At 34.5% G+C, this 24,168-nt stretch overlaps 1 protein-coding gene and 1 pseudogene across 2 annotated transcripts in view; both read left to right on the top strand.

Moving 5' to 3' along the window:
• The window catches only part of FSTL5 (follistatin like 5), an 838,269-nt gene that overhangs the window by 354,596 nt on the left and 459,505 nt on the right, over positions 1–24,168 (top strand). The window lies entirely within an intron of this gene.
• LOC119529984 lies at positions 652–1,091 on the top strand (annotated as a pseudogene).

Here is a 24,168-nt window from a genome sequence, read left to right as displayed (position 1 = left end):
AAAACTGACTTCAGTCCTCATTCATGAATTTTAAATTGGATTTTCTTTTCAGAAGTCCAAGATTTTCTTTGCTAAAATAATGAATCATGTGTTGAAATGGCTTGAAAATAAATTACTGTGTACCAGATCCATGTATGTTGCTTAAAAGGGACACATTCTATGTGTATATAGAAGGGCCAAAACTGCAAGAATGTTTGAAATCCACAAAGAGAGAGAGGGTAGAGGATAAAAAAAAGAAGCTGAAGATTACTTTTGAGAAATCATAAGACATCTTTACATTATTTATGTTAACTATGCAAAATAAAATCTCAGTGAAGAATTTTTTTATGGTACCTTTGTTGCCACAAAGATTCTTTGGTGAAAAAATATTATAATTGTAATAACTAGTCCATACATAATATTGGGATTCACTGCTTGTTTTGTACAGTCCTGTTTGTTTGTTTGTTTGTTTTTCCAATTTTTTCCAATTTTAATCTAGTAGTATATATACAAACTAAAGTTTTCTCTTTAAACATATTTGAGGCCCAACCTCCAATCTGTTGAGTAAAGACTCCCTATGTCTGGCAGAACTGATGTGAGATAATCAAGAGTTTTGGCCGGACCTTTGAGCACACACTGAGATGGTGCGGAGCCAGAAGAAAAGCACAGACGATGGCACTGAAATGGATTAATAAGGAACTTAGTGATTTGGCCTATGACCCCCCAGCACAATGTTCTTCAGGTCCAGCTGGGGGTGAGATGTTTCATTGGCAAGGCACAACTATGGGACCAATGGCAGCCCATATCAAGGCGGTGTGTTCTTTTTGACAATTCATTTTCCTACAGACTACCCCTTCAAACCACCTAAGGTTGTATTTACAAGAATTTGTCTTCCAAATATTAACAGCAATGGCAGCATTTGTCTCAATATTCTAAAATCACAGTGGTTTCCTGCTTTAACTACTTCTGAAGTTCTTTTATCCATTTGTTCACTGCTATGTGATCTGAATCCAGATGACCGCCTAGTGCCAGAGATTGCATGGCTCTATAAAACAGGCAGACATAAGAACAACAGAATATCTCGGGAGTGGACTCAGAAGTATGCCAAGTGATGCTACCTTAAATTCAGAATAACCTGAATTATAACTGGAATAAACTTTTAATTACTGTTCCTTTTTTGATTGTCTTATCTGACTGCTCCCTTATCAGACCTCATTTTTTTAATTTAGTTTTTATCTCCCTCCATTTGTTCACATGCTCATCTGAGAAGACATAAATTCTTCCAGCTTTGGACAATACTGCTTTTAGAAATGATAAAGTAGTTACAAGAGAACAGTTGCCCAAGATTCAGAAATTAAAAAAAAAAAAATGGAGCCTGTGTATTATGTGACCAATGTCCTCACTCTAACTTGGTTAGGAGACTAAAACCATTCCTCACTGCTCTGACATGTTGAAGAAATCATCTGACAGGGAGGCAGAGGGATGTTAGTTGTCACAGCAAAGGAAGCAGCACTACTCTATAGCAGCATCCATTCCTGTTTAAGCTTTCCCCTTTAGAGATTTGAGGTTACCATGATAAACTTTATGCTGATAACTGATGTGGCTGAAGAATTGGTGTTGAATTTACAGCATCAGCAAAACAGAAAATGTGATATATTTTATGCATGTCAATAAAGGAACGAGCTGTTCTTGTTCTGCAGAGAATGAAAAAAAAAACTTATTTGAATTACAATTTATTAGTATTGATCACATTCATGTTGCTTTCCTATCATCACTACTATCCATTACCAAAACTTTTCCATCATCCCAAACAGAAATCCTACACAAATTAAGCATTAACTCCTCTTTCCCTAACACCAGCCCAGCTTCTGGTAACCTACATTCTAGTCCCTAACTCCATGAATTTGCTTATTCTAATTATTTCTTATCAGTGAGATCATACAGTATTTCTCCTTTTGTGCTTAGTTCACTGTAGGTGATTTCTTCAAAGGTTTTCCACATTGTCACATGTATCTGGACTTCATTCCTTTTTTTATGGCTGAATAATATCCATTGTGTCAATATAATTTTGTGTATCCATTCATTTGTTGATGGATATTAGGGTTGCTTCCTTCTTTTGACAATTGGGAATAATACTGCTGTGAGCAGTGTGCAAATACCTGTTCAAGTTCCTACTTTCAGTTATTTTGGGGTATGCCTAGAATTAGGATTGCCAGGTCATATAGAAATTCTATACTCAACTTTCTGAGGAATTGCCTTCCTGTTTTCCACAGCAGCTGTACCATTTTACATTCTCACCAGCAGTGAACAGGTATTCATACTTCATAGCCTCCAAAATGTGTAGTATTTTTTTAACAGCAGCCATTCTACTGCGTATGAAATGGTATCTCATTGTGATTTTCATTTTCATTTCCCTAGGGACTAATGATGGTGAATATCTTTTTTATTTGCTTTCCCAACATTATATATCTTCTTTGGAGAAATGTCCACCTAAGTCCATTGACCGTTTTGAAATTGGGTCATTTCTCTTTTTGTTATCAAGTTGAAGGACTTTGTGTATTCTGAATATTAAACCCTTATCAGATATGCAGTTTCCAAATATTTTCATCCATTCTGTAGTTTGTCTTTTTACTTTCAAGATGAAGTTCTAAGATGTACAAAAGTTTAATTTTTATGAAATCCTGATTGTCTATTTTTTTACTTTGTTGCTCATTATTTTTATGTAAAGTCTAAGAAACCACTGACTAACATAAGGTACTGAAGATTATTCCATATGTTTTGTTTTAGAAGTTTTACACCTTTGATTTTATATTTATGTGTTTGATCCATTTTGAGTTCATTTTTTGTATATGGGGTGAGGTAGGTGTCCAACTTCATTCTTCAATATTTTGAAAGAATTTGAGCAGGATTCATTTTTTATTCACCAGTGAAGTCAAATGGCCCTGGGTTTTTCTTCTTTGGGATTTTGATGACCGATTAAAACTCTTTATTTATTATTGGTCTGTTGAGATCTTTTATTCCTTCTTGTGTCAGTGTACATAGTTTGTGTGTTTCTAATAATTTGTCTGTTTCATCTAGGTTATTTAATTTGTTGGCATACAGTTGTTCTTAGTAGCCTCTTAAAATCTTTTTTATTTCTATTGGGTCAGTAGTAATGCCACCCATCCCCACTTTCATTTCCAATTTTAAGTATTTGCTTCCTCTATCATTTTCTTTTTCAGTCTAGCTCAAGGTTTGTCAAAATTATTAATCTATTCGAAGAACCAACTTTTGGTTCCATTGTTTCACCTTTTTAAAAATTTTCTAGTTCATTTATCTCTGTTCTAATCTTTATTATTTCCTTTCTTCTGCTTGCTTTGTATACAGTTTGGTCTTGCTTTGTATACAGTTTGGTCTTCTTTTTTTAGATTGTCCAGTTGTGAAGTTAGGTATACAGTTTGGTCTTGCTTTGTATACAGTTTGGTCTTCTTTTTTTAGATTGTCCAGTTGTGAAGTTAGGTCTCTCATGTGAGAGCTCTCTTCTTTTGTAATGAAAAGTTTTAGAGCAAAACTTTCCTTTGAGCACTGCCTTTGCTGAATCCCGTACATTTTGGTAAACTGTGCTTTCATTTTTCATTCACTTTGAGATATTTACTAATTTACCTTGTGATTTCTTCTTTGGTGCACTGATTATTTAAGGGTGCACAGTTAATTTCCACATACCAATGATTTTTCCAATTCTCCATCTGTTACTGAATTCATGGTTCTTCCCATAATGGTCACGGTAGATACACCACATGATTTCAATATATTTTTTTAATTTATTGAGATTTGTATTTTGACACTAACATATGGTCTATCCTAGAGAATGATCCATGAGTACTAGAGAAGAATGTGTATTCTGTTGCTATTGGGTGAAGTGTTCTGTAAATGTCTGTTAGGTATAGTTGGTTTATAGTGTTATTAAGTCTTGTATTTCCTTGTTGCACTTCTTTCTAGATGTTCTATCCATTTTTGAAAGTGGTATATTGAAGACTCATACTATTGATGTAGTACCATCTATTCCTCCCTTCAAATCCATTAAATTGCTTCATATACTTTGGGACACTGCCTTTAGGTATATACATATATACCATTGTTATGTCTTCTTGTCAAATTGACTCTTTTATCAGTGTATACTAACCTTCTTTGCCCCTAATAACAGTTTTTCACTTCAAGTCTATTTTACCTGATATTAGTATAGCTACCCCAGTTCTCATTTGCTTGCTATTTCCATCCTTTCAGTCTATTTGAGTCTTTGAATTTAGGTGAGTCTCTGCATGCAGCATATAGTTGTGTCATACTTTTTTATCCATTCTGTCAATTTCTGCCTTTTGACCAGAGAGTTTAATCCATATACATTTAAAGTAACTACTGATAATATGGTATTTTCTTCTTCCATTTTGCTATTTAGTCTTTGTATGTCTTATAACTTTCCTGTCCTTCAATTTTTCTGTTAATGCATACTTTCATATGTATTTGATTTTTTAATATTATAACATTTTGAGTCTCTCCTCATGTCTTTCTCTGTATATACTTCATATTTCTTTGTGGCTATCATGGCACCAAATTCAACATCCTAAATCTTTACCAATCATGTATGATTTGTTACCAACATAACTTCAATAGTATATACATACATTGTTCCTATATACCTCAGTCCCCCCACCTTTTTTGTTGCTCTTGATACAAATTATATCTTTATGCATTGTAAGTCTAAAGCAATAGAATTATCATTACTTTTTATGCATTTGCATTTTAGAAACTGTAAGTAGTAAAAAGTGGTGTTTCATACCATAAAATACTAGCAATAGTGCTGACATTTTAAATTACCCATGTGATTACCTTTACTAGATGCTTTTATTTCTTTATATCACTATGATTCACTGTCTGGTGTACATTCCTTTAAGTCTGAAGAACTTCCTTTTGCATTGCTTGTAAAGCAGGTTGAGTGGTGATGAACTTCCTCAACTTTCCTCTATTTGGGAATGTCTTAATCTTTTCATCATTTCTGAAATCCAGACTCTCTAGATACAAAATTCTTGGTTAGCAATTGTTTCCTTTTGCATGCTAAATATTTTGCCCCACTGCCTTCTTACCTCCTTGATTTCTTATGAGAAATTGGCACTTAATCTTGTTTGTACTACCTTGTATATAACATGTTGCTTCTAGCTTGTAGCTTTTAGAACTCTCTCCTTGTCCTTGTCATGTGAGAATTTTACTACTATGTGTCTAGGCATGGTTGTCTTCACATTTATACTATTTGGGGTCTGTTGGGATTCTTCAGTGTGCATATTTACATTTTTTTTGCTAAATTTTGGAAGTTCTCTGTCATTATTTCTTTTCATATTTTTTTCTGCCCATTTCTTTCTTTCTTTCTTCATTTTCTGAGTCTCCCAGAATGTGTATATTGGTATGTTTGATGGTGTTCCACTAGTCTTTTAGATTCTGCTCACTTTTTAAAAAAAATTCGTTATTCATTCTATTACTCAGCCTGAAGTATTTCAATTGTCTTGTCTTTGAGTTCACTGATTCTTTGTTCTGGTAGCTCCAATCTGCTGTTGAAATCCTGTAGGAAATTTTTCATTTCAGTTATTTTGTACTTCAAAGCCAGGATTTCTGCTTGGTAACTTTTTAAAATCTCTCTTTATTGAGATTCTCATATTGTTCCTTCATTGTTTCCTGATATCTGTTAGCTTTTTCTCCGTTTTTCTTCATCTCCTTGAGTATATTGAGGTTCATTTTTTAAAAAAAATTCTCCATCTGGTATGTGCAGAGTGTGGTTTTCTCCATTGATGATTTTTATCTTGTTGCTTTGGATGGGCCATCATTTCCTGTTCTTTGTCTTATAAACTTTTGTTGAACACTGTGAATTTTAATATTTTACAGTTTTAACTGTGCAATATAGTCCCTTAGCTGTCTGTGTTTAATTTTGTATCCATCTAATGATATGACAGAGATTCCCTTCAGTACCAGGAGCTAACAAAATCAAACCAATGCAAAGCAAAAAAAAACAAACAAAAAAAAACATACAACTTTCACTGTCTTTGCAAATGGGCTTTCCCTTGCCTGGGACTCTCCTTCACAGTTTAGCCCTGCTGTTAAGTCGCCCTGAGGCAAACATGAAGTACAATTTCCACTCTGTCTTTTGTGAGCGTGTGTCTTGTCCTGGGCTCCTGCTTGCTCCTGGCCTTAGGAATTACCCCATTTACAGGAATTCTGATGACTCCTCTAATCCTTACAAAATAGACTTTCTCCACCTCCAGGGTGCTCTATTTTAGGATCTAAAGCACGTAGCCCTTTACCCCAGGCCTCTTTCACTTAATTGTTTCTTACACTACTTCAGATGTCTAAAGCTGCTTCTGCTTCACATTCTGAGAGGGTGAGCCTGAGGCAAGCGTCCTGGTTCTTTATTTCTGGTGCCAATCTATCCACCTACACACAGGAACCTAAGTATGCACATAATCCTTACTACTCTGCTCCCTCCAAACAGGACCAGGAATCCACAATGGGACAGCAGGCAGCTCCCCACAGTGCTGATGAAAGGGCAGACTTGGGCCAGCATGGGACCACAAGCTTTTCTTAGTTTTTAAAGCTGAGTTTTCTTGACTCAGACATGGCCCAATTACTGCAACCCTTTAACTGTTTTTTTTTTTTTTAAATTGTTTTTTTTTTCTGGAGTCTTGAGGAAGATGGCTCTGCCAGTTTATGCTAATTATTCAGAGATTCTGTACAGAAATGGCACCATGGAGCATCTCATGTCAACCTCTTGGTCCCCGGTGTACTACTGATTTTTTTCAAGGATATGAATTTATTTTTACTTCTCATCACTGAATTAAGCATTTATAAATGTGTGAGGAACAAAGTAATGACTTAACAAGGTTTCAAAAGGAAAGTAAAATCCCAACCTGTAAGGAAATCATATCTTCTCTGGAAAATCAAATATATTCAGCAAAAATAAATGTGCAAACATATAGAACAGCACCTGTGAGGAGATTCAAAACTCGTATAGCAAAGGTTGGTGTTGTAATTACTGTGAAGAGATTCTTTAGTGTCAAAGCATTTTCCATTACTTCAAAAGGCAATGGAATTTTAGAAGGTCCTCAAAAGAAAAGGGATTGCTCCTTAACCAGTAATCAAATGGGTTACTCTAAGGTTTGTAATTCAAATTAAGATATATATTTTTGAAAGTATTGAAATAATTTAAAAATATTTATGATTCCAGTTTAAGAATAAACACACATCTACACACAAACACACATAACTTCACAATCAATTCTCAAGTATACTGTGAACCATGAACATTTACATCTTTATGAAATTTAAAAGTTGTGTCAGTAAAATAACATTAAATATTCAAAAATTTAAAACTACTGGAAGTGTTGATGGTAGTTTTGCAAAAGTGAGAATGCAAATAAACTTCCTATATAAAAATCTCAACCAAAAGCCACATCTCCTTAGTGTAGACCCATGTTAAGACTCCACTCCATATCAATTGCTCTATGTTGGCTTTTCTTTGCTTCTAAATTATTTGTTACACTGCCTCCTTTTTAAAAAAAAAAACATATTTTTGCATGTTTTTTTTTTATTTCCATATAAGTAACAATCTTGAAAATTATTATTTTTTTAACCTCAGGTCTACTAACTGGACTGAGCTTTTCACTGACCTTGTTAAGTTATAAATTTTATTTTCCTGCAGTTTTGACACATTTGTAACATTTTTCTAGCACTCTTCACCAGTATTATTAAGAGCCTTTGAAAGAAGAGTTCAAGAGATGCCTTCTCTGATTAGCTATGGATTCCAGTTTTTCTTGGCTTTCAACTTAATCTTCCTTTTTTTAACTTTCCACTTCACCTTCGCGTATGTTTGGCTCCCTTGCCATGACCTAGCCCTTTGAACCAATTCATCAACTTGCTCCGTGTGTGTGGCTTTTGAACTTAGTAATAAACAATGAGATATTCTTGTTTCAGTTCCTATTTTTCCCACTGATTAAATATTATTTCAATGGTGGCCTGTCTTCTTATATGACTGCTCATATTTGGATGTCAACCAAGTTATAGTATCATCCCAAATATTTTAGAGACTTTAAAATTAAGTATTCCCAATATATATGAAATCACTTATTTTGATATTGCTCATCTCTGTGGAAAGTTTGTCAGTCAGGAGATATTTCCCATGTTCGGGGGGTGATGTCTTCAACATAGTGATATAAACAGCCAATGAAAACTTCTCCCCAGAGAGTCAATGAAAAAAAAAAAAAAAGGACAATTCTGAATTGTTTGAAACTCTGGAGGAGGATATAGACTGGAGAAGGACCTGCAAATGCCAAATTGAAGAACAAATATCAGGTAGGAATCTTCCATCCCAGACCAGTCAGTCTTCTCCCCTCTCCCTCAGTCAGTCTCATGAGCAAAAGGCACAGAATCAGAAGATGGGACCCCTCCCATCATGGACACAGACTACAGAATTTCTCACGGAGGTGAGTGAGACATACCCCACTGTTTTCAGACCTGGGGGACAGGGGATGACATTTCAAGGCCCAGGTCAGTGAAGGACAAAGAGAATGAGAAAACATGGACAGAGACTGTTTCCAGCCCTGGGTCTGAAAGCACTCCCCTCACCCTTAAGGGAAGCAGCAGCTGGTGGCCATGTCCCTGCTTTGGGGATGACTGACTAGGTCAGCTGAGGAAGTACTTTGCCACAGGTGGAGCCCCACATCAAGCCAGATTTTGGCTGGCAAAGTGAGGGCATAGGAGTCCCATAATCTCAGCTCACCCGTGTAGACACAACCTGTGCTGGAAAGCTAAGCAGCTTCTGAGGTCAGTCAAGTTACTGAACAGCACCATCTTCTGGACACTCTGGAAGGTGCAATAGAATTGAAAAACTGTTTAAAATATGCTCCAGACTCTTTCTTAAGATGACAGGTGCTGATCTACATACCCTGTATGGAAACCCAGCCCTGTATTGGTTGAGAAATATGGACAAGTCAACTGTTAAAGCAGGACTTTAAAACAAACCCAGGTCTTGCTGGCCAGCAGAAAGCAGAGCACCACTGGAAGTCAGCTGATTTGTATTACCACACAGCGAACTTGCTGGAGTGCCCAGTGCCTACATCCCATCCCTGTGGCAGGCCACAGTGGGTGCCTGATTTGGGGGAGAAGACTGGGGGACAGAGTCAAACTGACAACTGGCCAGGGAGAGAAACAAAGAAAAGATAGAGTTCAAAGGTGACCAACAAGAAAACTCTGGAAAGAAAGAAAACAATCTCCAGAATAAACTAAGCAAGAAAATCAGATGCCTAGACAGCAAAAAATCATGAGTCACACGTGAAGATATGGCCTAGTCAAAGGGACAAACTAACACCTCAACTGAGACACAGGAGTTGAAACAACTAATTAAAGGCATTCAAATAAATCTTCTAGGTCAAATCAACTAGTTGAAAGAATGTGACAAAAGAGATGAAGAATATAAAGACACTGGGTGAGCATAAGGAAGAATTTGTAAACTTGAAAAAACAAGTGGCAGAACTTATGGTAATGAAAAGCACAATAGAAGAGATGAAAAGTACACTGGAGATATACAACAACAGATTTGGAGAGGCAGAAGAAAGGATCAGTGAACTAGAAGACAGGACATCTGAAATCCTACACACAAAAGAACACATAGGAAAAAGAATGGAAAAATAGGAGTAGGGTCTCAGGGAACTAAATGACAACATGAAACACATTAATATATGTCTTATAGGTGTCCCAGAAGACAAGAGAAGGGAAAAGGGGCAGAAAGAATAATCGAGGAAATAATCAATGAAAATTTCCCAACTCTTATGAAAGACATAAAATTACAAGTCCAAGTAGTGCAGTGTACCCCAAACAGAATTGATCTGAATAGCCCTACTCCAAGACACTTTCTAATCAGATCTTCAGACGTCAAAGAGAATCCTGAAGGCAGCAAGAGAAAAGCATTCCATCAAATACAAGTGGATCTAAGTGCATATTTCTCAGCAGAAACCATGGAAGTGAGAAGGTGGTGATATTATATATTCGAGATACTGAAAGAGAAACAAACAAACAAACAAACAAAGAAACAAAAAAAACTGCCAACCAAGAATCCTAAGTCCAGCAAAATTGGTCTTCAAAAATGAGGGACAGTTTAAAATATTTACAGATAAACAGACACTGAGAGGGTTCATGAATAGGAGACCTCCTCTACAAGAAATACTAAAGGGAGTGCTACAGATGGGAAAAGACAGGGGAGAGAGATTTGGAGAAGAGTGTAGAAATGAAGATATCAGGAGATAGAAAAAGGGTAAAGGTCAGGTATTTGATGCTGAAGGAATGTAGAATGTTCAAGAGGACAGATTGCATAGATTCAGAAATGGATAACACAATACTATGTGAGGGTAGCATCCAAGATGTTAGCACAAAGATAACTGTGAGTGTGGTTGAAAGAGGAAGGCTAGGGGTAGTTATGACACCTGAAGGAAAGACTGAAGATAAAGATTGTATAACTGAGTGAAATCTAGAGTGGTCAATGATTCTGATTAAATGTACAAATATAAGAATATTTTTACATGGGGGAGAACAAATGTATGTCAACTTTGCAAGGTGTTGAAAATGGGATGGTATTGAGGAAAAAATACAATCAATGCAAACCAGAGTCTATAGTTAACAGTAACATTGTAATATGCTTCCATTAATTGTAACAAAGGCAACATACCAAAGCTAAATGTCTATGAGAGGGGGATATAAGGGAGGTATATGGGATTTTTGGCATAGTGTTGTCTGAATTTTTTCTGTATTTCATTTTATTTTAATTTTATTTTTCTTTTGTTGCTTTGTAGTAATCATCTTTTCTTTCTTTATTCTTTTTTCTCCTCTTCCTCTTTCTTTGTGGAAGAAATAGAAATGTCCCAGTATAGATTGTGCCAGTGAATGTATAACTATGTGATTATATGGGAGTGATGTTTTAAAACTTCAATTTCTGTTTGAAAACAAAGGAAGATATGTTTATTTGGTGCAAAATCTCTATTTTCTATAGCACACTATATAATTGAACTTCTATGGTCAGTTTATTCAAACACTATAATTAATTGGAACTTTGTATACTGTGAGATCTGGTTGGCTTGTACAGGTTAGTGTGAAGCCACAATAAATCCCAGAGTAATTTGGGCAGAGAATAAAAATGTATTTGCAAGGCCTTCTTGAGGGACTGGGGAAAAATGTGGAAATATTAAACTTCCCCCTCTGGAGAATTACTGATATTTTCATAAGCATTGGGGACTACCAATTTAGAAGGCCAAGCCCTTAATCTTGGGACTTGCCCTTATGAAGCTTGTTACTGCAAAGGAGAGGCTAAGCCTACTTATAATTGTGCCTAAGAGTCACCCCCAGAGAACCTCTTTTGTTGCTCAGATGTGGCCTCTCTAAGCCAACTTGGCAGGTAAACTCACTGCCCTGCCCCTTACATGGGACATGACTCCTAGGGGTGTAAATCTCCCTGGCAATGTGGGATGTGACTCCAGGGGATGAAACTAGACCTAGCATAAAGGTATTGAGAAAGTCTTCCTGACCAAAAGGGGGAAGAGAAATGAAACAAATTAGTTTCAGTGGCTGAGAGATTTCAGATGTAATTGAGAGGACTTCTGGAGGTTACTCTTACACATTGTATAGATACTCCTCTTTAATTTTTAGTGTGATAGTAATAGCTAGAAGGAAATACCTGAAACTGTTGAACTGCCACCCAGTATCCTTGATTCTTGAAGAAGATTGTACAGCTATATAGCTTACACAGTGTGACTGTGTGATTGTGAAAACCTTATGGCTCACATCCCCTTTATCCAGTGTACGGACAGATGAGTAGAAAAATGTGGACAAAAACTAAATGAATAATAGGGAGGGATGGGGGGATAGGATGTTTTGGGTCTTTTTACTTTAATTTTTATTCTTTTCTTATTTTGTTTGCAGTAATGAAAATGTTCAAAAATTAATTGTGGTGGTGAATGCAGAACTATGTAATGGTACTGTGAACAACTGACTGTACACTTGAGATGATTATATGGTGTGTGAATATATCTCAGTAAAATTGAATTAAAAAAGGAGACATTTACCATGCTCAGCACTGAAATATGCACTATGAAGTGGGGGTGGGAGGTATTTATAGATGCTATTTCATAAATAAAATTGCTGTTCTTAACAATTATCTCTTCTCATTAGCCTCTAAACAATATTTCAAATAATATTTTAGGATTCACTGACTCAGGAAGTCTAGCTATTACTCTTTGATTTTTGTTTCATGTTTCACCTCTTTCTGTCTAGTTTCGATAGGAGGATTCATTTCTATTTAGCTCATCTCTTTAATTTTGCAGACTGACTTTTAGTCAGACAAATTTTGTCAGTCTTGCCTCATTTCATTACTCAGATACAGCTCTTAGAGCTTTTGTTCCTGTGTAAAATGGTACCATGTATACTGAATGGTATCATCTTTAAGTTGAACTGGCAGAATTCTAGAGCAAAAAATAAATGTCAGAGAAGTCTCTCTATGATGATAGGTAGATGCTCTTGTGTATAGAAAGGAATAAAGGATGTATACCTCAATAGCTACTTAAATTTTTATAACATAAAGATACAAATCTAAGCAAATTAAGTTTTAAAGCAGTAATGCCAATGAATTATTTAAACTTGCATTTTTAACCCAATGAGGAAAGGAGGATATAATAAAATACATGGTGTTCTGTTAAAATTAAATCACTCTAGAAGTTCAAAGAATGAAAAATGTACAATAGGCCCTCATCTCAACCTACATGTTAATGTATCTTTGTGTGAGTGAAGTGGTGAGTGATATACTTACAGTGTGCCAAAACCTCAGTACACTTGCCAGGGCCCAGAGTCGGAGCCCATCTTGAAAGTTGTCTGACTTAACACTACCCTCCTGTGGGTTCTTCTATAAGAAAATGATTCACCTTATAAAAAGGCTGATGCCAATTTTCTAAGTCTCATTTGATTAACTGTGTGTTCTGCTGCTTCAGGTAGAGTATCTGCTTCCAATTAGCCAAACTGTGGAAGACAACTGCATTTTTCCTGTTTCCAAATCCTTGATGGTGGTATAGAGAAGCCCCTCATTTTTCTTATTTTCTACTATTTAAATGAATACCTTTACAAAATTAGCATTTAATAGTACATGAAGTAATTATAGCCAAAAACAATAGCATAATGAATTCAATAATCTTCTAAACTACCTATAGAAAATGGATTCTTGAAGTATGTACTGAATTATTTGTTGCATTTATCAGCTTTTCAGCACTGTCAAAATTAGTAAGATTTGAAAGCAATATTTTACTACAAAATAACTTCCAGTTAGGAAATTCTTTTTTAAAAATCTTGATCAGATGGCCACTGAAAATTTATTTTGGCAACTGCATAAACTGTCACTTGGATTATGATGAAAATAAGTTATAAATAGATCTTGTATAGGAACAATGAAATTACTGGTTACAAAACAAAAAAACAACAAAAAATAAGGGTTGTCTCTACTAGCAGGGTTAATGATTTAGACAACTTGTTTTACTGTAAATTTTATGATATTTAATGAGATGGTTATATTTATCCTTAGGATATAAATATTTACATAGTTAAGTATTATCTTTATTTCCAAATTAATATATCAACAATGATAAGGAATAACATAATAATTGCCAGGTTTTTATAAATAAACATTATCTGAGATTATTCTTACCTATCACACTATAGTGTCAATAATATTCTGTTTATAAAATCTATGGTATCCATTATTTTATAATATCATAATGGGACTGATAATTTATGAAAAAACAGACATGTAATCTTGCATTTTCACATTCGATTAATATACATTAAGAGCTTAGAAAATGACTATGGACATGTTGATCTTGAAGGTTAATATAGAAATTTTTTAAAGATTCATCAGTTATAATTGCTCAGACAACCAAATTTTAAAATACTGTGTTAATTTATTTATTGCATGATGGCCCCAATTATATGCAACTAAAGTCCTTAAATTTACAGAATAAAATTCAAACCGTACTGCATTATCATATGAATGTATAGTTGGCATGTATGCCAGGATAGATACTAGTTTTATGCAAGATAAATATGAACACACGGAAGGCAGGCCTTTTCTTTGTTTTGAAAGCTACTATAGTAATAAGGAAATATTATAACATTGTATAGAATTAGTGACTAATTATATGTAAAATATATAATTGGCTCCAACTTCTGCCCTTCTGATCAGTAGAGCACGCAAGATTGCACTAACTATAAACTATAGAAAATCTTTTGAGGTGGAAAACAATTCAACACATCTTAAATCAGAGGCTGGAAACATTTTAACTCTAATAAACAAATTCCATATACACCAGTAAATTTCTTTATAAAATGTAAGTGATACTATCACACTTGCATGAAATCCATCACAATCTAAAGTGATTGGTGAGAAATGTTCTATTTCAAGTCACCTTGTATAAATAGCACCTAGGAGCTAAGGATTCATCTGATTAATTAGCAACTTACATTTAGAATATTTACAGGATGCCACAATAATCAGTCCAAATATTTAAAAACCTGTTAAAGGAATAATGTGTTGAAAACTGAGCTAAAGAAAATCCTTTTCAACTAGCAGAGCCCTTCCCTTAAATTAATGATTCAAAGAGTATAATCCTGTCTGGTGTCTACTTGAAGAACTTTACATATACCAGCTTGACCTGAGACTCAAGTCTTTAGGATAAATTATTTAATCAGATTTCACTTGTCTGAAAATGTAATAATGTTTTATGTGCATGTTATTTTGCTCTCTACTTTCATTTATCTTACCCTTCTCTATCTCCTCTTGCTTTCCTTCTTTCCTTTCTTCTGTTTATCTTTGTATGCATTTATGTTCTCTGAAAGTCATCTGTCCTTTTCTGTCCCAACATTGTGCTTTCTTTCCTTCTCCTGTCACTATTTCTCTATTCCTCTCTCCCCTTCTTCCTTACTCATTTATTTTCTAATCCATTTTCTTCCTTTTCACTCCCTCATTAATTCTTCATTACATAGAAACAAATTACTTGGTTATATTTATTAGATAAATTTTACATTTCCTAGTTACTTTTTAAAAGGAAAAACTTGAATAAGATATGCCTAGTACTTGAATTTTCTTTCAGTTTAGAGTTTTGTTAGCATCAGAGATTCTTATCAAAAACTTTTTCTTTGATTCTGAATTGAAGATATAAGGTAACAAAATAAATATTTATTAAAAATACACTATCTTCTTTGCATTTTGCTAGTAATGACCTTGAAGAAGTCAATTAGATAAAATACCTCATCCAAAGAAGTCAGAAGTCAGTTTCTAAAGGCATTCAATTTTTATAAAGTAAGCCTGTGTCATACAATCTGTAAGTACATAACCCATAAGATGCTAAGGATGCATCAACTAGGAACACTCTCTAGGCTTTCTCTCAACAACCTCAAAATGGAAATTAAGCTAATGACTAAGACTCAAAGAAATTTGACAACTTGCATAAGTGGCTGATTCTGTATTCTACAGTCTCTTTCCACTACAGTATGCTGCCTCTGATTATATTTTATTAAATGTAGGTCTTTTAATTATGCACAGTTTTGTCTATATGTTTATTAAACATGGTTTTAGAGTTGGACTTCTGTGATTCTAAAGAATCTTCCATTGTCTCATATCTCTACTCTCTTAATCCTGTCAAAATCTGAGTCCATCTCACATCTAAACAATACATCATTACCCTGAAAGAAACTCGTTTACAGGCTGTTACTGTTTTAAAACAGAATCTTTTTTGGTGGGTGGGGTATGGGTGGGATTTAATATATTGGTTGCATGAAATTGTTTCCTTACACTTAAAGATTCACATCTACTCTTTTCCATCAAATACCCACTCAAGTATCCAGGATGAGTAGAGTAATGAGAAATGACAGACGCTGGGATAATATTATTTAAAATACATAGAATAAAATAGTGGTGAATCAAACTAAAACCACTTTTCCCAAAGAACATCTTTTGAACACTGCTCCTGAGTGATGCTTTGAAGAGTCATACTATCAATAGCCAACTTTGAATGGGGGCTTCCTATGTACTAGATACTATTTTAAATTATGAACAAACTAACTCATTTTTAGTTTTCATTAGATCCAGTTAGGTAGTTTGTTTGTTTTGTTTTTACCTGTTTTTTCTTTCCTAAATAATTGGTGGGAAAATTAAGCCACAGAGAGTTTAAGAAATTTACACAATGTCATACATCTAAACAATGGCAGAGCTGGGTTGTGTCACCAGCCAGTGTTGTCACAGACTTCAGCTCCTCTGTACTCCTTATACATTGGCTCTGTGATCAAATTATGAAAAGCTGCATCTATGTGATCCTTTCTTGAAAACTCAAAGTGCATTTTAAAAAATTCTAGAAAATCTGTCTAAGGATGTTTACTTAAATATTTCCCAAAAATATTGGTCTCACAATTTTCTTGATGAAACACCTATTAACAATTTATAGAATTAATGTTGCCTAAAACAACATTTGGAAACAAATCTCTGTAACATCTATTGAATTTTCAGCTACATTCCCATTTTATGTACTTTCATATAAACCAGAGGTTTTATATGAAATATTCCTTATAAATATTTGTATTTAGAGTAAAATAAATCCACAGAATCATTGTCAAGTATTACTTCAACACTTAACCTATTAGTTAGAAATATTCTTAGAGGAGTAGTAAAAGTAGTTTTAGGAATAGTTTTCCTTGGAGCGTTTAACTTTTAATCAGTGATGCACACCTAAGAGCCAAATGGAAATATTTGTTTCATATAAGTGTTGTGATTATTTTTAATTTCTAAGATTAATATTTGATGCTAATAGTTATTTTATTGATGCTAATATTTGATGCTAATACACTGAGCATAACATTAAATCTTTAGGTGAAGTTGTGTATGAAATCTGCTGATTCTTCATAGCACCATGGCATTTCATTATGGTATTGTGTTTCCAATGGTTCCATAAATTAGCCATGATTAATGACATATGTTTATTTTATGCAAGCCCTTAACTGGCAAGTAGAATTTTTGGTAAACATTTCACTTGTGATTTCATTTCCATGCTTTCAGGCATACTGTTAACTATGTAAAATTCTCTCCTTTCACAGCAGAGTCATTTTAAAATTAATTCTATAGCTTGTTTCAATGAAACCTGAGTGGGGAAAATTTAGATTTAATTGTAGTGTGTATAGAAAGTCCATTAAAATGCTGTCACCATGTACAAGTCATTCAATAATTCAAATGCTTGGTGTTTACATGAAAGGAAAACGTATTTAAAACCTCATTATAAAATAATGTTATGATTTGATTTTCCTGTAAAAAAAATGCTCTCATATGGTTTGTATATTTTTAAGTCTCTCCTGCTTTGACTTCAGTGAAATTGTAATTGTCTAATCTTCTTTACAGAGCTGTGGTTGCTCCTTTGAAATTTTTTGTTCCTCTTTCTATTCCTTTCCATGAACAAAAGTGTTCCCCAAGATACTGCCCACAACTCTCATCCCTTCTTTTAATTCTCTTTATACTCCCTATATGTAAAAATGGGAGGTGGGTAATCATAGCAGCCAGTCTTTTGATAATTAGAGGATAAAATTTATAGAAATGTTGGGACAAGTGCTGGCACATAGTAAGTGTTCCGTATCTTCAAACTTGTATTGCTTTTTTTTTTTTTTCTGATGTGGTTGTTTTGTTAGCCACGGTACCTGAAGCACCTTCTGTATATCAGGGAGTTTATACATTCTTATGGATATTATTATATTATACAACTTATAATTGACTATATAAATCAATTTCAGAAACACACCTATGAAGTAAATATTGTTTTTTTCACCAAGACTTAAAATAATGTACTCAAGGTCACATTGGTAGTAAGTTGCAGAGTTGTAAGTTATAATCTATTTCTGTCTACCTGCAAAGCCTAGCTTTGCAGAAAATGGAAATATTTGCCACGCAAACTACCAAATTTATGTCTCCGGTCAGAAACTTCTCTCACACCCTAGTCCCAGATTTTCAAATTCTATTTAGAAGTCTCTATAGGTCTCTTTCTCAGCTACTCAAAGTCAATGTGCCCATCATTGGTTCATCTTCTACAACATTCTTTGTTCAACCCTTGAGTTTTTGAATTATCTGATAGATTTATTATAATCCTGCTGATCATGGATGCAAAAGATTGACATATTCATAATAGTATAACAGCAACAATAGTAATTATGAATTTTATTGATTGCTTTCTATGTGCCAAATACTCCACATGTATTATCTCATTTTGTTTTGCGACACCAGCGAGATTTAGGTTTTAATATTAACCCCATTTACTTATGTGGTAACTGAGACTTAGAGAGGTTAATGGACTTGACCCGGTTCCCTCAACTTGTCTCAACCTAGTTAGACTGACTCTAGAGCCTAATAACCAAGGAGAAAAATATTTTACTTTAATTCATGTATTTAATTAATTCCTGCACACATTGACTCATTTAAATTTCCTAGTAACTCTTTCTCTAAAAACTGTATCACTTGGATTCTTTTCTTCTCCCTTGTATTGTTAAAAATCATGTTTAATTTCCTCATTTATATACATAGAAAATAACTGTCATCTGGCTTTACCATATTCTGTTTCATTTACAGTCAGTTCTTTTGGTCTCCCTTTCTTCTACTTAGTAAATCTTGATGCATTCTTTACTTTTTCCTTTTTGCTTTTTGATCCCTTTTATTCTTCCCTATAATTACAAATAGACATCTGATTTAACTTCCTTTCATTTCCAGCATATTTCATCCAGCGTGGTTCAACACTTCAAATATTCTTTTGCCTCTATTCTCAAATCTCATGTCTTATTACCCACCCTGCCCACCAAAGGTAAACTCTACCCAGGGGCAATAGAATTTTCTGCTACCTCTGTCTACAACCAAATGAACATGCAATCAATGAGTGCAAGTATCTGCAAACTATGCTGTGTGGGCTAAATCCAGCCCACCAACTATTTTTTTAAATAAATTTTAATTAGAATTTGGCCATGTCTATTCATTTATGTATTATCTATGGCTGCTTTCACACTGAAACAGCATAACTGAACAGTTCTTACAGAGACTTAGTACCTGCAAAGCTGAAAATATTTACTATCTGATCTTTATAGAAAACTTTGCTGACCCATGTAAAGTATTGTAAATCTTACAAAACAATGCAATCATAATTTCAGCTATAGCCTGAACCTCAGTTCTGCCTAGCAATGCTCTACCTTCCCCTGGTCATCTCTAGCTCCATCCTCCAAAGTGATTATCTGAAATGTTCTCATTGTTCCTCAGGCACTCTAAGAAATTGGCTTTAATTCATCATGCAAAACAAAAACTGTCATCATCAATTTCCTGTCTTCAAACCAACTGATTAGCTTGTATCCATTCCCATTGTTTCTGATTAGCCTCCTCTTAGAATATATTCCTCTATCCCAAGCACAGTTTCTCTACCTTATGTGCAGGCTCACACTCCTTTTAAGATTTTTATAGGCTGACTGAAAAGTTTATTCACTCATTAACTTTGACCTCTTCCACTCTGATAGTTATTAACAATGAAACATATTGATGTACCTACTATGGTTTATGTTTTAAAAATAGACTTCCACTGAGGTCAAGTCACCTTTGACTAGCAAACTCTAGCCCTTTCACAGCCGTTTTCTACCTTCTCTACTGCCTCTATCCAACACAGACTTTAACCAACTGCAATCTGGGCTCTACTTCTGCCTTTCAAGACATTTATAAGGTCATCGATGATTTGCTTGTTTTTATGTCTGACAGCCATTTTCTGTCATTTCCCTGCATTCATAATATCTGCCCTTCACTGTTGAACACTTTTCTTTTTGAAGCACTCGTCCCTTGAATTGCCACATACCACATACTTCATTTCTTTTTCCCATCCATCCTTTATTGCCCTTCTTTGAGTGCTCGATGGGCAATATCCCTAGGAGTGGAATAGGGGTTGGGGCAATGGGCATATACACAAACATACACCACACAAATATTTTCCATAATTTAATGATGAGACTCTGTATCCAAGCTCTACCAAAACCTAGTATAAGACATTAGGTGATTCTCTTAACTTCTCTTTGGCTTGATGTTCTTATCTGTGAGATGAAGTTTAATTACACCTCATAGGGTATTTTGAGCTTGAATGAGTTAGTGTGCATAATGTGCTACACCAGTGCTTAGCACATAGTAATTTTATATACTATAATGGATACATGTGGGTGTTTTCTAAAGCTTCCTTGGACCACCTCCGGGTCAATGAATCTTAAGATCCCTATATTTACAGTGATAATACCATTATCTAAATGCTTAGCCCAGATTTTTTTTTACCTAAACAATATATCTTACCTTCAATGGAATTCTGAAAATGTTTGCTTAGATGCCTCAAACTCAAGTTGTCCAAGCATGAATTCATCATCTGCTTCTGAAAACCTGGTCCACCATTCTATCACTCTCCCAATTGCCCAGGCAAAGACCCTGGGTGTCATTCATGACTTTTTTTTCTGTAGTCATACTATCACCAAACCCTGGAACTTTTACACTCTAAATAACTCTAGGATGTATTCCTTTTTATCCATCCCCACAACCAAACTCCACACAAAGACAATTGTTTCAGCAGCTTTCAAACTAAAATTTCTATCTACAATCTTGTAATCTTGTCTCACTGGAGTGATTTTTACAAAACAAAAATCTAATCAGAGCATTTCTTTCTTTAAAACCTCTCAAAAGGTTTTACTATTACTTACTTAGTTCAGATTCCTTGGAAAATATTCTTAGAGATGGAGAATTGGTGGACAAAATTTATTGAAAATGCTCTTAAAATGAAGAAAGTAGGAGTTGGCGGCCAAAGGATTTGAACTGTGATTCAAAGGCTTCAGGTAAACCTATAGGGAACTTGTGAAATAGGATAATCAGACAGAACTGCCCTGCTTTGAGGCAAGGCAGGGGTTTATTGTATCCTCATGTTGCATTTACTAGTCATTAAATGCAGGTTGCCCAAAGGGAGGAAGTATGCCCTTGGGTGAGGTGGCGTCCTTGGGTGATGGGGCACTCCTTGGCAGAGGATCATTCTAAAAGGCGGTCAGCTGAGAAGTCAGTTATCAATGATCCTAGTTGCTGAGCATGCCCAGGCCTGAAGGAGGATCTTACATCATTCACTACAATTGCCATGTACATACTGTCCAAGATATTAAATGTCTTAGAAGTTCCTTTATATTTGCCTACACTTTTTTGTAGTCTCATCTACTACTTAACTTAATGCACAATTAACCTTTTGCTATATTAAGAAACTGAATTCAAATTTTGACTTTACGTTAGGCACACCTCCCCACAATTCTCCTATCTCCAACAGTCAACATAGCAACAGAACATTATTTACAATCACAGGAAATGGATTTGGCCAACAATCTGAATGAGCTTGGAATCGGATTTATTCCCAGAATCCCAGAAAAGGAGCACAGTGCTGCCAACAACCTTGATTTATGCTCGTGAAACTCAAAGCAGAGGAATCAACTCAGCCACACTGCACTGAGACTTCTGACTTAGAGAAGCTATGCAATGATTAATTTGTGTTAAATTTGAGTTGTCTTATACTAAGAAGTTAGTGATAATTTGTTAGGTCAGCAATCGAAAATTTATAAACATATTATAACTACAGTTCTTATATGAATTAATTAACTTCTTTACATATAGCAGAAGCATCTATTTATGTGTACTTGCACAAAGTAATGGAAAAAAAAAGTGATCTTCAGTGTCTCGAAGGTTTATTGTTTCAAATTTGACTGCTATTATGAACTAAAACAGAATTTTAATCATCAATGTTTGGAAACTCATAGATATTAAAAGATCATAGAGATTGCATATTATCCGTCTACAAGAAGTGGCAGCCTATTAAATGCCAATGTTTTATTTATATGAACCCTTTTAAAATGGAATTCAAATTTGACTTTGAACCTTATTATGCTGAAAGATTAATTTTACCCAGTTAATCAATCAAGAAACCAGTGATAAACACAGAGCAATATCATATACAGAAATAGAATAGAGGCTCAAGTAATGTTCGGAATGCTATATAGAGAAGTCATGTAGTACACTTTTGAACACAGCAGGGAATTATTTGAATTTATAAACTAACAAGTATCAAGTACACTGCTGCTAGGATTATGTGTGTGTGTGTATGTGTGTGTGTTGTGTCATTATGTCTTCAATGTAGCTTTTATTATTAATGTCTTATTTGTAACTTGTTTCTTAGCTGTTACCTGCAATGAGTACAGACATAGGTGATTTTTTTAACTCATATTTTTATTTAATTTTTTAAATAAAGAAGTTATAGGTTTACAGAAAAATCACATAAAAATTACAGCATTGTACACTCCCTATTGTTGACACTTTGCATTAGTGTGGTACCTTTGTTACAATTGCTGAAAGAATATTAAAATTTTACTATTAACTATAGTTCATAGTTTACATTAGGTGCATTTTTCCCATACACAACCTATTATTAACACCTTCCATTAGTGTAGTATATTTGTTATAATTACACTACCCTATTATTAACACCTTGCATTAGTGTAATATATTTGTTTTAATTCATGAAAGAACATTTTATACCTGTACTATTAACTGTAGTCCATTGGCTAAAACAGAATCCACTGTCTTATATAGTAATGTTTTATTTTTTAATTTTTATTCTGGTAACATATATATGACCTAAAATCTCCTGTTTTAACCAAATTCATATATATAATTGAGTGCTGTCATTTACACTCACAATAATGTGCTACATCACCATCATCCATATCCAAAACTTTATTATAAACCTTAATAGAAATTCTGTACAAATTAAACATTAGCTCCCCATTCTCTGCCCCCAACCCATCCCGTGTAAATCAATATTCTAGATTCTATCTCTATAAGTTTGCTTATTCAGATTATGGCATATCAGTGAGATCACACAATATTTGTCTTTTTGTGTCTGGCTTCTTTCTCTCAGCATAATGTCTTCAAGGTTAATCCATATTATTGCATATATCAAGACTTCCTTCCATTTCACAGCTGAATAATATTCCATTGCATGAATGTACCACATTTTGTTTATCCATTGATCAGCTGATGGACACTTGGGTTACTTCCATCTTTTGGCAATTGTGAATAATGCTGCCATGAACATTGGTGTGCATATATCTGTTCAAGTCCCTGCTTTCAATACTTTTGGGTGTATATATATACTCAAAGTAGGATTGCCAGCTCTTACAGTAATTCTATACTTAGCTTTCTGAGGAACTGCCAAACTGTCTTCCACAGGGGCTATACAATTTTACCTTCCCTCCAACAATTAATGAGTGTTCCTATTTCTCCACATCCTCTCCAATATGTATAATTTTCTGTTTTGTTAATAGTAGCCACCCCAGTGGATGTGAAATGATATCTCATTGCGGTTTTAATTTGCATTTCCCTAATAGATGTTGACCATCTTTTCATGTGCTCTTTAGCCATTTCTATTTCCTCTTCAGAGAATTGTCTATTCAAGTCTTTTGCCCATTTTTTAAATTTGGTTGTTTGCCATTTTATTGCTGAGTTGTAAGGTACTTTATAACTTCTGGTTATCAAACCCTGACTGGATATGTGGTTTCCAAATATTTTGTCCTACTGAGTAGTTTTTCATTTCACTTTCATAATAAAGTTCTCTGATGCACAGCAGTTTTAAATTTGTATTAGGTCTCATTTATCTGTTTTTTCTTTTGTTACTTGTCTTTGGGTATAAAGGCTAAGAAACCATTGCCTAACCTACACAAGATCATAAGATGCACCCTACATTTTCTTCCTGGAGTTTTATGGTTCTGGTTCTTATATGTAGGTCTTTGTTACATTTTGAGTTAATTTTCGTATATGGTGTGAGGTAGTGGTCATGCTTCATTCTTTTGCATATGGATCCAGTTCTCCCAGCACCATTTGTTGAAAAAGACAATTCTTTCTCAGTTCAGTGAACTTGGCAGCCTTGTCAAAAATCAATTGGCCATAGATGTGGGGATCTATTTCTGAACTCACAGTTCAATTTCATTGGTCAATATATCTGTCCTTGCACCAGTACCATGATGTTT

Source organism: Choloepus didactylus, chromosome 3, assembly GCF_015220235.1.
Source record: "Choloepus didactylus isolate mChoDid1 chromosome 3, mChoDid1.pri, whole genome shotgun sequence".
Taxonomy (NCBI): Eukaryota; Metazoa; Chordata; class Mammalia; order Pilosa; family Megalonychidae; genus Choloepus; species Choloepus didactylus.
Note: the sequence above shows the minus strand (reverse complement) of the source record. Positions and strands in the feature narration are given on the sequence as shown.